This window comes from Chroicocephalus ridibundus, chromosome 6 (assembly GCF_963924245.1).
Source record: "Chroicocephalus ridibundus chromosome 6, bChrRid1.1, whole genome shotgun sequence".
Lineage (NCBI taxonomy): Eukaryota > Metazoa > Chordata > Aves > Charadriiformes > Laridae > Chroicocephalus > Chroicocephalus ridibundus.
In genome coordinates, this window is record NC_086289.1 from 75802045 (window position 1) to 75815880 (window position 13836).

The window sequence follows — 13836 nt, forward strand, 5'->3', positions numbered from 1 at the left end:
TCCCGTGCACATGACTGCACGCAACACTCATTTTTGCTGATGGAAATGTGGTCGCTCTGTTTTCTGCCCCACCTTCATCTCCTTGTCTTTTTACTTGTCCGTACAGTATCACATACCCTGTGGCATCATATAATTAAAATAGATGATTATGCAGATGCAGATGGATCCCTAAGGAAACCCAGCACATGGACATGACACCACAGGCAAGTTTTAACTGATTATGCAGCTATAAAGAAGTTTCTTCTTTTTAAAATTAAACTTTTTTAACTGTTTTTTCTTCTTTTTTTAACGCTAACAGCTTAACCTTTTCCTCTCCAGGTGAAACCTGAAATGGCAGAGAGGCAGCTCAGGCGTGCCACGGCCGGAGTATCTTCTGGAAGTGCAGGCTGCAGCTTCCCGGCTTTAGAAACCTCTGGAGAGCACAGCTCTCCCCTGCCGTGTGCAGCGCTCCTCCCCGGCACGCGGACTGCAGACCCTGCATGCATTTGGCTCCCACACCTGTGACTCCCACCCTCCTTTTTATAAGCTGTGAATTTTTTGCCTTTCAAAGCAGAGATTTCCCCCCTTCCCTGCCCCCAGGAAAGTTTTTGCCCCGCAAGCGCCCTGGGTGTTTAAACAGCGTGGAAACTCCCTGTTTCATTCCGTGTCTGTGCTGCTGCCTCCAGCTCATGATTTCCGTTCCTCTGTGGCCTCTGCTAATGCACAGCGTGGCCCGAATGGGCTGGTTTTGGCTGCAGCTCCAGTGAAAGGTGGCTGTGTGGTACAGGCACGGACAGGGATGCTGGAGGGCCTGGAGCCTTCTCGCTAGCACCGTTCCATGTCGTGTACTGGAGAAGAGGTGCCACTTTTTCCCCTCTACATCATCAGCCTGATTCTATTATTGTTACCAGCAAGCAATGGCAATACTCTTCATGTTTCCGTGTCCCAAGGCTTGATGGATACAGTCAGTGCCCATCTGAACGCCCTTCCCTTCTCAGTAGCCCCTTTATGATGGCATTGCTTTTCCAAGCCACAGTGGATCTTACAAGCCTTCACACTGGTTAATCCAACCTCTTTTGGCTGCCAGGCTTTGAGTTGTAAGGGGAACACTCAGCAAGGATATTATCCCTTGATATCAGTGGATCCAGAATTTCTTCTTTTCCTATCTACAGGGCGGCTCATTCCTCTCCATTGCTATCAGCAATGAGGGCCGGATACTACTTACAGAATATAATCATAATTTTAAAGGGAAATAAGAGAGAAAATAAGGAATCAAAACTAAAGCTATCTACGTTTTCTGTCTGAATGTACAAACCAGGTGGAGCTGCCCCGACACTTGTGCTGCTGATTAAAAGAGAGCAGGTTGTGTAGAGAGAAATACACGGTCTTCTCTAGCAGTGACCTTGCCGTGAAGCAGGAGATACCACGCGTGTGGAGGGACCAAGGATTAGCCGGTGCCTGAAGCAGAGACACTATGGGCAGCATCTCCGACAGCATTTGTCAGAGCAGCACCAAGAGCTCTGGCAGACCATAGCGGAACTTTTCTGCTTCGTTTTGTGCTGAAAGCAACTGTTTTCTACTTATTAGACACTAATCAAGGTCACCCCTTCGCTGCTGAATGCTCTGCATTCACTACACTCTTGGCAGGAGGGCTTGCTCTGCTCCTGTGCGCTCAGAAAAAAAAAAACCAAAATAAAATAAAAGGAAAAGAAACCCTTTGGCCAACCATCTGTTGGAGCACAGGCCGTGGACACAGTGCAGATACTAACGCCTGGATGCATTTTGCAGGTGTGCCCTGTGACCCATCTTTCCATGGAGGAATTCACTGGGAAAACAGATTGCACTGGACCGTTCCTGCAACTGCAGCTAATGGCGCCTTGTCTGTGCTACTGCTACAGGATTAACACAAACATAGCTCCTGTCTTCAGGCTTATCAAAGGCGGCAGCACATCTCTCTAATCTCCTGTTTCCTTGCTCTCGTTACAGTGTTCAAATGAATGGAGCGCTGATGAGCAGGGATGCGGTGCCAGCAGGGAGGGTGTCATTTAATGCCTCACCATTTATGCTGTTTAATGCCTGTGTGGCTTTATGTGTCCTGGGCGAGCTGCTAGCCATCTGGCACCCTCCAGCCCTCACAGGACAGACAGAGGTGCAGCAGCGTCTCCACTGGTCTCCAGCCCAGCGTGTGAGCAGCAGCAGTAACGCAGCGCGGCTCTGGGGTGCCTGGTCCCCCACGGCCTGTCCCTGCGGCCGCTGGGGGGTGAAGCCTGGTGGCCGTGGTTTGGTGACCCTCGGTACCCGGCACTTTGGATCTCAGCGAGCTACGGGCACACACCTGTATCTCTGTTGAACGGTTGGCACACGCAACCTGCAGTTCTCTTCCAGCTGTAAAAAACATAACGCCACCTGCTCTGCCCTAGCACCCGGCTGTGCACCGTTCGCTTGTCAAAGGGCTTGAGAATCAGCAGAATTGTCTTTTATCACATCAGCTCCTTGTCCGAAGAGTCCTAGAGCTGGATTTACTGTATCATTGAATCACAGCCTGAATTTTTAGCTTTATTACATTCACGAATCACAAATACTTGGGCTGTGTCCTCCAGGCTACCAGGAAGTGGGCTGGGATCCGCCCTCCTGCGTTCACACCGCTGGCAGCTGGCGTTAACTCTGTCATTTTCTCCTGTGAGGCCAGATTGAAATCAGTGACCTAGAAGTAAAATACTCTGTATTGTGTTAGGAAGCAGTCCCTGGCGTTGAGCAGTCTAAGTTGGGAAGTTTTCTCAGCGAGCTCTTTTGTATATATCTTCCTGTGGCAATTGTACTGTAATGGAATCATAGAATCATTTAGGTTGGAAAAGACCCTTGGGATCAGCGAGTCCAACACCAACCCCACTCTACAAAGTTCTCCCCTACACCACATCCCCCAACCCCACATCTAAACGAGTCTTAAACACATCCAGGGATGGTGACTCCACCACCTCCCTGGGCAGCCTATTCCAGTGTCTGACCACTCTTTCTGGGAAGAACTTTTTCCTAATGTCCAGCCTAAACCTCCCCTGCTGCAGGTTGACGCCATTCCCTCTTGTTCTATCGCAAATTACCTGTGAGAAGAGACCAGCACCAACCTCTCTACAGTGTCCTTTCAAGTAGTTGTAGAAAGGGAGGAGTGTTACCAACAATCTTTTTTTTGGTAGCAGAATTTATTAATTGCTTTCCACTTTCTCCTGTGTATCAGATCAGAGTGAAATAAGGACTTTCTTTAGTTTGTGGAGGGGCCGGGATACCCTACGGTAAAGCAGTGGTTTTCCATGATGACGTTCTCAGAGATTATATCACGGATCCCCTGATATTTCTGCAAGGAGCCGTGTTTGAGGCTGCCGGCCCCGCGGCTGGGGACACAGCGGGGGGAGCTCAGGGTGCCAGAGCGCCTGCAGCAGGAAGGACGAGGCACGGGTAGAAGCGTTTCCACAGCCAGCCCTCGTGTTCAGGGGACCACTGGTGGGCAGTGCCGACAGGCTGCTGGGAGGCGCTGGCTGCCCTTTTCGGTGCGGTTGCTGACGGTTCATTTTATTCAGCATTTCATGGAAGTGCCCAGCTCACGTTGTAACTTTAATGCAGACTGCTAATACGAATAAGTTATATCTCCGTGTTTTTTTTGTGTTTAGATTCAAGGTCAGATCCAGTTGGCCGCTCTGTGGCGGTATCTAATGAATTGCCCGCGTCCCAGAAAGCATACGATTTGAGATTAGAAGCGGCACCACCTTATTACCATGACAGGCAATTGCGAGTGGACGTGCCGTGGCTGGAAGGGCAAGGTAATGTAACGTGCGAGCGGAACAGCACTCACTCCGGGTATTAAGAAATTGTCATTCTGTGCCACTGTGCAGCATAAATGGACTAATCTTCAGTTTGAAAATGAGCAGAGCTTGACTGTTAAAGAATAGGTCATTTGGCTTCTGGCAGCAGCAGAAGATGCTGTAATATTAGCTGTAAGAACTTGTGCGTTCTTGGTAAGGAGATAAAAATGATTAAATTGCACTGCTTGCTTCTCTGTCTTCTAAAGTAATTCGTATTTGGACCCGGAGTCATCTAAGCATTTGCATAATTCCTCAGGCCATTCCTGATCAGCCACGCGTTTTGGCTTGTGCTTAAACTTAAGCAAGTGCCGAAGTTCTTTTCAATTCCTGGGGCTTCAGCTTTGCTGGACAAGGTCTTGGCCATGAGTTTACGTTTTGGTAGCTTCTGAGACTGCTATGCTGGAGCAAACTGACGTTCGCTGTTATTTGTTGTAGTTTGGGCCGAATATTCTTTAATGACTTAAGGGTGAAGATCTTGGGGCCCTGGAGAGCACCTTTTTCTATAGACTCCTCTGTTGGGAATCCAAGAGCCAGAGAATTGGGGTCACGTCTCCGAAGAGTCCCGTGGACTCTGCAAAGCTGGCAGTCACACCGGGTGCCTCCTCCCTCCCTCCCTTCCGCTGAGTTCTTCCTCAAAAGGAACGAGCAGAGCCAAGGGGAAGGTTTTGTTGGGCTCTTTGGGACGTGGAGCTCTTCAGGCCAAATTCTGTTCCGAATTACGCTTTATTATTCCAGAGTAACTTCTTAACTTTGGTAGGGCTGTGCCAGGTGGTAACCATTGTCGACGGGAATTGTAGTTTTAAAAACATCTTTGAAAAATTGCAATATTACTGTATGTATTTCTAGCCAAACATGGGAGGGGGGGATGGAGAATACCTCGATATGCTGAATTTTTTGTTTTGTGGGGATGGAAAGTTCAGAACATACTGCCTGGCATTATCAAGCTATTGTGTGTCAGTTCGGTTTAGCACCAGAACCCGTCAGCCAATACAGTTCCACTGCTTCAGGAAGACATGTGTGGGAACTGGAAATTTTTTAATTGGGATTGACCCCAATCTAAAATGAAAAGTTTGGTTACAGCTTTTTAAAGAAAATACAATAAAACAATTGACTTCTTTTTTCCTTTGGAAAAAATAATTTTCCAACATTTGGTAGGAAACCGTCTACAGAATAGATTTATGGCCTGAAGTCTTGTTCACAGGGAAACTGGTGGGAATTTTGCTCTTGGCTTTCATGTAGCCAGAATTTTACTGAGGTTTCCTTTGCAGCAGAAGGGATTGTGTGGCTCTTTATCTGGAAATATTAATGTAACTTCAAAGGCTCTTGGCCCACTTTAGGAATAAAAAGTGTTCTTATATATCTCATCAGTCTGTTGGAGGTCTCGCTCCGTTGAAAGTAACGTGGCTTTTGTCTCTATCCCAGAGGGCCACAAGGAACTTTATATTGGTTAAAATGGAGACCAGTAACACGTTCTTCTAACGCACCGGCAGCAGAAGAAAGGGCGAATGTCCAGGTTAGTGCTCGACTTTCCTGGGCTGTCTTCAGGTCTTTGCGTTAAAATGTTTGCTGTGGGAAGGGGAATGGGTGCCGGTCCACAGCGGGATCACCCCTGCGCGCATCGCACCGCCTGTTTGCCTGGTCCCAGCGCATGAGGCGATTCCCCTGCTGCAGGCGTTCCCTGGCTGTGGAGCAGATTTTACTGGCCCCCAGAGAGGCCTGTTTGCAAGCTGGTTTTCCACCCCAAATCGGGGTCCCGCTACTAACAATCTCTTGTGAGCAAGGAGCAGTTCGTTCCGTTGCTGGGGGACTGGAGCGCTTTGCCGCCTCTGCTTTACCCGGGACGAGGTGTCAACAACCGCGAGAGAGGGGAGAGAAAGGACTGGAAGAATCAGAGGAGGGGAAGAATAAACCTCTCTAAGGGAGAAGGACTATTCAGTGAGCAATTTTCATGAGACACACACATTTGGAAATTTGCTAAAATATGTTTGCAATGCTTTTTACAAACAGCATTAAATGAAAGTACAGTTAGTTCTGGACTTAACCTACCCATTTGTCCTTGGATTTAGGGCTAGCTCAGAGCAATTTCCCAGTTTTGCACTTCAAGCCCGTCTCTACCTGCTTTACTGGCAGGTTCCACTGCTCCGGGGACACGAAAAGAGCAGGACCTTCCATGGAAGAAGTGGTTCCTAGGAGGGGCCTGAGAGCGGAGTTTCAAAAGCACCATGTTCCCAAAGAAGGGCCAAATTTTTCCGCAGGGCTGAGCAACAAGCACTCCTGCTGTGACAGATGGCTGAGTGTTTCAAAAGATCTTGCCATTAAAGCTGGCTGGAAATTGTCTATTCTCTTGTTTTTGACAGGAACTTGGGTTTTCAGTTAAAAATAATAGTAGTGCAGAACGGGCAGATTTCCTTTCATCATTCTATTTTTATATGAGTTTTAATTGTTTTGGTCAGGGAAACTCTCGCTCCCATAACACATTCATTTACAACTCGCCGTGCTGGAGAGCCATGGAATGGACGCTTCCAAAAGTCGGATCACCTGGTGTGGTCCCTGGGTGACACGAAGCTTTGCTGACACAAGCGTGCGTGATGTTGTGGACAAAGCACTCCGGTGCGCTGCTTGCCTTCGGGGTTTTGGGGGTAAGTTCCCACTTAGGATTTCTAGAGTGGGTTAAGCTTTGAGATACTCGGTTTGGGCTCCTCAGCACGTGGGTGAATGCCTTCGCTCCCGGCCGCTCACAGTCAGGGCTGGGAGTGCTCAGCCCCCTGAAAGCCCAGATGTGTTTAGATGTAGCTGGGCACTCAGAAAGTGGGATCTTGGAACTCGAGGCTGTTTCTCAAAATGTGTTTAACTTTCCCATCCATGAACTGGAGGTAATTCTTCATCCTTAGCAAAGGACCTATAAAGTTCAGTGTTTATGCATGCGACTTTGGAGAAGCAGAAATACAAAAAAATCTTTCTCTTCCATCTGAATGTCTCAGAGCTCTTTTAAACTGTTAATTAATTGAGCAATCATAATGATGTGCCTGTGGGGATGAAGGGGGAGGAATAATTTACAGGTGGGAGAAATGAGGCATGAATGACTTCCTAGCCTTACCCGCGCCGTGCTGTTAGTCTGTGTCAGATCCAGACAGATACCTTCTGTCCCGTCTCCTTTCGCATCTGTGACGGGTGGCTGGGAACATCAGCTTCCCCCTCTTCTTCCGTAGGGGACCCGTTTCCTTATGGCCAGGCTGCGGTTCCATGGAAGTACAAGGAGTCCGCGTGGCCCGTCTCTTCGAGGAAGCAGGCTTGGAAGCAGGGACGTTTGTTTGAACTCCCAAGTGCCACCCACCGAACAGGACGTGGCCCGAGAGCCATCTCCACTGCAAGGGAGAAAGGGAGTCAAGAAATGAAACCTCTGGGTGCTTTTTGGACAACTGCCCATTCTGCCTTCCTCCTCCTGCCCTTAGGCACAGCTGGAATACGGTGTGCCGTCCTCCCCACGCCTCCCCCAGCAATTCAGGTTACATCTCTGCGGCGCTGAGCAGAGCGGCTCAGGAACGTCTGGCCTGGCTCTGAAATACCAGCTCACCTCTGAGGAGCCACGCGGCCCCTCCTTGTCACCCGCTCCTTCCTGCCTGAACCCTGTACCTGGGGTCAGCAGGTTAGTTCAAATTGTTTAAAATCTGTGGGATGGGCAGGGTGAAAATACTGCTTCGGAAAAGGTCCAACGCACAATTGCGTCTGCAGTTTGGGGGGGAATCCCGTTTAAATGTAAAGACAGCTGTGGAACTCATGAAGATGTCACATCGGTTGCTCGCCCAGCAACCTTCGTAGCCTCCCGGGAAGGCAGTAACAACACCAACAGTGGGCAGTAATTCTAAGAGGCTGCTTTGCGTCATTCTTCTGGCTGCTCCTTGTCGAGCTCCTGCAACTCAAGGCCTGAAGTTCTTCCTCTAGCCAACCTGCGTCCAACTGCTTCTCCCTGTCAGTTATTCATATCTGAAAAGGAAAAGAAAAGTACTGACAGAATTTGCTCATCCCTGGAATACCAGGTTTTTTAATGTAACTGACAGGGCTTATGGTTACCTTTAGGCGTAGCTTTTAAAGGACTTTTTAGCCGGATAGCCGTGATAAGCCCTCCAGGAAAAAAGCACTGTTAAGTGGTGGCTCATGGTAAATATTTTGTCATGTTTTCTATTCTCTTCCAGTTTACGTATCTTGTAAAAATTTTCTGGAAGAGCCGCTACCCCTTCTGTGGTGAATTTAAGCCCATTGATTCCTAGCTTTCCTAAATGCATTTTACAGACCCGCTACTGCACCTGGGAGCGGAGCTGGAAAGCCCTGTTTAGGGAAAGGGATTGTCCTCTGCAGGTCGTTGACGGCCCATGTTCTGCCTTCTCTAAGCCAGGCAGCCTGCAGCCTGCTCTGAGCTCATCCCCGAAGCAAAGGGGGGGTGTTTTGTGCAGCTACAATGCTTACGCGTACCCTTCCCCTCCAGCAGTGACTGGAGGAGCTGCAGGCAGGTCGAGCCCGACCTCGCCGCCCGGTGCTCGTGCTGCGGGGACGCGGTGCCTGCGAGCATCTGGCTTCTCCGCACGGCGGCAGGTGACGGGTTCCCGCCCGTCCGGCAGCCCGTGCCCACGGTTAGCACACGCCGCTGCGAGAAAGCTCATCAGTCAAAGACGCCTCATAAATAATTTAGAGGAAAGCAATTAGCACACACAGCTGTAGCTGTTTGCAGAGCCACAGTTATACCTGCCAGGGCAATCTGGAAACGGAAATTTCAAACCCATTTTTTGAAGTAGCCGGAATGGTCTAGCTTGGAGCTAGGGTTGGTGGGTAGTTGTTGATGAGTAAGGAATAATTGCACTTTCATGTCTTTTTATGTGTAATGAAATCCAGGAGAGAATTTTAGTATTTTTTGCATATTGGGAAAGGGATCAAAGGGATGCATAGTATGAAAAACTCCAGCAGTCACGGCCTTATCCTTCCAGAGGCTCTGCAACTCGTTCAGCGTCAGCATGAAGGGGACAAGCTTTAATAGAGCCTTGGACTTGCATTTTGGAGAAATCAGCTAGGTAAGGCTTGTCTATAGGCACGGACTGCCCAGGGAGGACAGGCAGGAGGAAAAGGGAGATGGTGTTGCTTGAAATATCTGAGCGTGCTTGCCTTCACAGGTCGACGTGAGTAAATGGTTTGAGAACTGCTGAATAGTGGTAAAAGGGAGAGGAACCTGCTCTTGAAGAACCTCAAGCAGCTACAGGGAAGGTGTGATGACAAGTTCGTTTGTGCAGGTGAGTCCTGGGAGGGGGTATCCGTGTTAAATCTAGAGACGGCCCCAGGCTGGGGAGGGTGCGTGTAAACACGTTTTAGGACGTACGGGCAGTTCTGGTGCTGCAATGACTGTGGCTACGTACTGCCGGAGAAGGGGTCTGGTAATTACAATAACGGCGTCACTTGGGGAAGCTGATAATCAAATCTCTGCTGCAGGAGGTTTTTACCTCTTTTTCTTTCAAGTTCTAAGAATTGCAACGACAGCTTTGCCCTGCCACTAATTTGTTCCTTATTCCATTTCACGCTTTTGTTTCTGGTGAAACAGCCCCTCGCAGTCTGATATGAGTGAAAGGCAACACAGCGTCAAAAGCAAGCCCCACGTTTGGCTGCCAAGCAAGAGACAAGATGTACCAGTAGGATGCTGGTGCTCGCAGGAGGCGGCCTTCTTCCAGCCCTTGCCCCAGTGTGTCGCTGTGAGAACACAACCAGCGCCTTTTAACGAAGAACACCGGCTGTCGGCTGGAAGAGACCGTATTTATCCTTTCTGTAACGCCACTCGGACTGGGCATACCTGCTCTGAGACCGTGGCTGCAGGTACGTTTTTGCTGGCGGAACTGGATTCCTGCCTGCCCTCCCAGCCTTGGCCGCTTCGGCCTGCCCCTGCCGCCGGTGGTCCCTGTGCAACTCCGGAGGAAAACTGTGGAGTATTGGGGTTTGGGTTTAGGTTTTGGGGTTTTTTCAAGCATTCAAGCATTCCGTTTCCAGTGAGCTTCACAGGTAGCAGTACCGGCACACCTGCAGGGACAGGGGAGGGGAACAGAGGTCCAGGAGTGAAAATGAGTGACTGGAGGCAAGAAATGTCCCCAGCTGGTTCCACTGCCTAAATAAACATGGGGAATTGTACCTAGAACGCGCTTTAAATTACGTAGGAGCCCCGGTGAGCTGCAGAGTGCAGCAGAGTGTAGTCACCTGAATATTTTCTGGGTTTCACAAGTGGGCTCTGCCGCGGGCGCTGGTACGTGGGAGCCTGGCGCCGTGAGGCCCTGCCTGGGCTACCTGGAATAGCTACTGCAGACACAGCCGGTGCGCGCTCTCGGCGAGCTCTGCGCTCTGCAAACATGCGGCAAGATTCAGTGAGGGACTAGCCAAGTCCAAAGCTAAACACTGCCAGCGATGCCTGCCTTTCACTTCCACAGCCCCTTTTACAGTTATATCTGGGGCCCGTTGGCTTCAATCTGCTTGTTTTCAGAGCACACCCGCAGGGCCGGGCAGCAGCGCCGTCCGTGTCCCGTCCAGCGAGATCTGAAGCGCCCAGAGACTCATCTGTTTGGCAGGCAGCACGGATCGCTTGGGACGTCCCTGCTCCCGCCTGTTTGAGGGCAGTCACCAGCGCGGCAGCAGAGCTGGCGTGTGGCGCTTCCCCTGCGGCACAAGGCCGGGCATCTGCGCTTAAACCACCGGGGAGGGTGGCCCAGGCTGGTCTCACTTAATGCCAAGCGGCCAGGGAACACAAGTATCTTCTGCCCCGCAGCCCGGGCTGGGGAGGGACCAGCCTCCAACAAGTGCTGGTGGCCACCGCGGGGCGAAGCACCGTCCTGAACTGCCAGACACAGGGAGGTTCACTCCGGGAGACTGTGGTGGAGCAGGATGTTGATGCTAATACACGTCATCCTCGATCACTAAGCGTCCTCCCTCCCTCAGGAAAATTAGCCTTCCCTCTGAAATCCTTGTCAGTGCTGTAATTACGAAAGTACAGATATCTTAAATGCAGTTGAGCAAATGTGCAAGTAGCGGTGGTGTTGTACTTAAAAAGCCCTGCCTGTGTTGATATAATTGGGTTATAATCACAGAGGAGGAACTGAAAACCTCGCCCTGCAGCGATGGCAATGCCAGAGGTCCCCTCGCCCCACCTCTGCCAGAAGTGGCCTTGGATGAACTGTGCAGGCCGTGGGGCACACTCTAAACAAGCCGGGAGAAGTCTGCTTTTAAAACGTTGTGGGTTGTTCTGTTGTTGTTTTTTTTTTTTAAATCAGGTCACTTTGCAGACCCGATTCAGTGTTTGCTGCCTACATTATATCGCCAGCCCTTGCTTTGGGATAATTGGGATGTGGTGAGATGAGCAGCTGGGAAATTGGCAAACCAATTGGAAATTGGCAAATGAGGTTTGTGCCTGTCTACATGGCTGCAGTCATATAAGGCTTAGGCTTTATCAAGTCCACTGAACTTGAGCGAAGAAGAAATGCTGCTTCGTGTTATCTGTGAGGTAAAAGCCAATGTTCAAATTTTAGAAGGTTCCCCTCCGAGATCCGCTGAAGTGATCTTCCTTTCAGGAGCTGCTGGGCACTTGCCCTTGCCTGGGAGGACCCAGTGAGCGGTCGGGGTGGAGGCACCGCAATGAGGGGCAGTGTGAGCGTGCGGGTGGCCACGGGGACGGCAGCGGCAGGGACAGAGCTGCCCCGACGGCTCGGGATTCTCGCCAGGGGCGGAAAGTGCAGCAGCAGCATTGTGTAGTGGGGATGTCTGGGGTATCTCTGCTGCATGACTGCTTCCTGCCCACCCCTCGTGTTGCCGCGCTACAGAGAGATTAACCTCATGAAGTGTCTTATGGCCTGCAGAAACTTCAAACTTCCCGAAGCAGGGGCCAAAGAGTAGCCGTGCTCCGTTGTCTGTAGTTGCATTCAGGTTAGAGTTCGCCTGCTGAGAACATACCTTTTTTAAAGCTTTTTTACTTTGTTGTAATTTAACAGCAATCATTTCAGTGTATTTACTGACAAGTATGTGCTGAGACGTATCACAGAATCACAGAATGGTTTGGGTGGGAAGGGACCTTAAAGGTCACCCAGTGGCACCCCCTGCCCTGGGCAGGGACACCTCCCACCAGCGCCCCGTCCAGCCTGGCCTTGCAGATATGTACAGATATTTCTGCCAGCACAGTTTTTACATCACAACTTGAAGCTATGTGAAGGAATGTGCAAGCTCTTTGGAGCACTCCTTCATTTTATTCCTTTTCAGAAGTGGAAAAATAGGCAGAGACAACAAAGCACAAATTTAATGTTCCTTCTTAAACCCTGCCAGTTTGAATAATCTTTTGCTGAGTTTCCTGATGTGGCTATTCACATGCTTTCATGAATTCAGACTGGCTGTTAGCAGCCTCCAAATAAAACATGGTTACATGGAGATTTACCTTGGCCCTGTTCTTGCTTGGCGACACGAGGCGCGGAGCAGCCAACTGGTTCGGCTCATGCTCCGTGTCCTCTTCCAGCGACTGCTCCTGTGCAAGCTCACTGCTGCCCAAATTAATGGGATTGTTGCTTTAGCTCAAGATGTAGGAGTCCTGGTGTCTGTGTAAGCCATCAACGAAGTCAGGAAACTGCCTTTACAGAGCATTCAAAAGCCCTTTTATTCTGAAAGAATCAAATCCAGGCTTCTGTTAAATGCTGCAAAGGCTGCCATCATTAAAACATTGAGGCTGCAAGTTTGGCCACAAAAATGTTACAGTACTGCAGTTGGTATTCAGTCCTTTCTGTCCACGCTGCCAAGTCTGGCTTTTATTTATTTATTTATTAATTAATTTTCACAAGTCCCATGTCTTTCCTGCATTCCATAAAGCCTCAGTGTTTACAGTCATCTTACTCATCTGAGAATTTCAGCTTCCAGTTTTTAAAGATCTGCTACTCGCCCTCGCGGGCAGGGAGGAAGCGTGAGCATGTGATAAGGCTGATCCTCGCAGGCAAAACCAGGCGGCTTATAAAACCCCACATTTAAAAAGTCAAATCATGATTTTTTAAGAGGATCTCGTGAACCTGGGTTCCCATTTATGTGTCTCAAGTGCCCAGTGTCGACTGTACTAATGATGGCCTGGGTCAGGCCGTGATTTGAGTGCAGAGATGCCGCTACACACAGAGAGCCGGAGTGCGCTGCAGCGCTGACGGATTGGGGCAGGAATCCTCTTTCCATTTATTATGTCCCTGCTTTAACTTCCTGGCCTGAGCGTTGCCTTGTGCGCCCTGTTTACTGTGTGTTTCATAAAGGCCAGAGGACTCATCCTGTTGCTCTGAAACTGCTTAGCCCATCTTTGGCCAGATTTACTGTGCAGGAAGAACAAACGGTTGCTTAGGAAAGCGCTGTATTTAATGAGGGAGCTGGGCTGGACTTTTTTCAAACGAACAAATAAAAGCCAGCAACTCGCAGTTTGGCACCGACTTTGCTGTTTTGTTTGTTGCATCACCCCATTGTCTTCCCTATCCCTTTTTTATTTCTTTGTTACAGCATTTCACAACCCATGGCGTGGATACTGCAGTTCCTGGAGGAACGCGGAGCACCACGGATACTGCTCGATCACAAAAGAGTTCACCTCGTGCACAGCTGTACAGAAACGATGCATCATGGCTGTGTCCCAATCTTCCCTGTTTTGTCGATGTTTTTTCTTATTTGGAGAAACGCCTTTAGCCTCTCCTTACAGGGGCTCCCTGGTGAGAGGGATCACAGACTGTCGGGGTGGGAAGGACCCTCTGGAGATCATCCCCTCCAACCCCCCTGCCAGAGCAGGGTCACCCACAGCAGGTGGCACAGGAACGCGTCCAGGCGGGTTTGGGATGTCTCCAGAGACGGAGACTCCCCCACCTCTCTGGGCAGCCTGTGCCAGGGCTCTGCCACCCCCACAGCAAAGAAGTTCCTCCTCACGTTTAGGTGGAACTTCCCATGGTCACGTTTGTGCCCGTGACCCCTTGTCCTGTCCCCGGGC

At 50.0% G+C, this 13836-nt stretch overlaps 1 long non-coding RNA gene across 1 annotated transcript; it reads left to right on the top strand.

Annotated features, from left to right (window-relative positions):
• Positions 1–321: 321 nt before the first annotated feature.
• On the top strand, positions 322–9651 carry LOC134517764 (uncharacterized). The gene is made up of 6 exons (XR_010071732.1): positions 322–3791; positions 5256–5346; positions 6287–6472; positions 7043–7479; positions 8996–9112; positions 9418–9651. It is a non-coding gene; the product is annotated as an uncharacterized LOC134517764 (long non-coding RNA).
• Positions 9652–13836: the final 4185 nt, after the last annotated feature.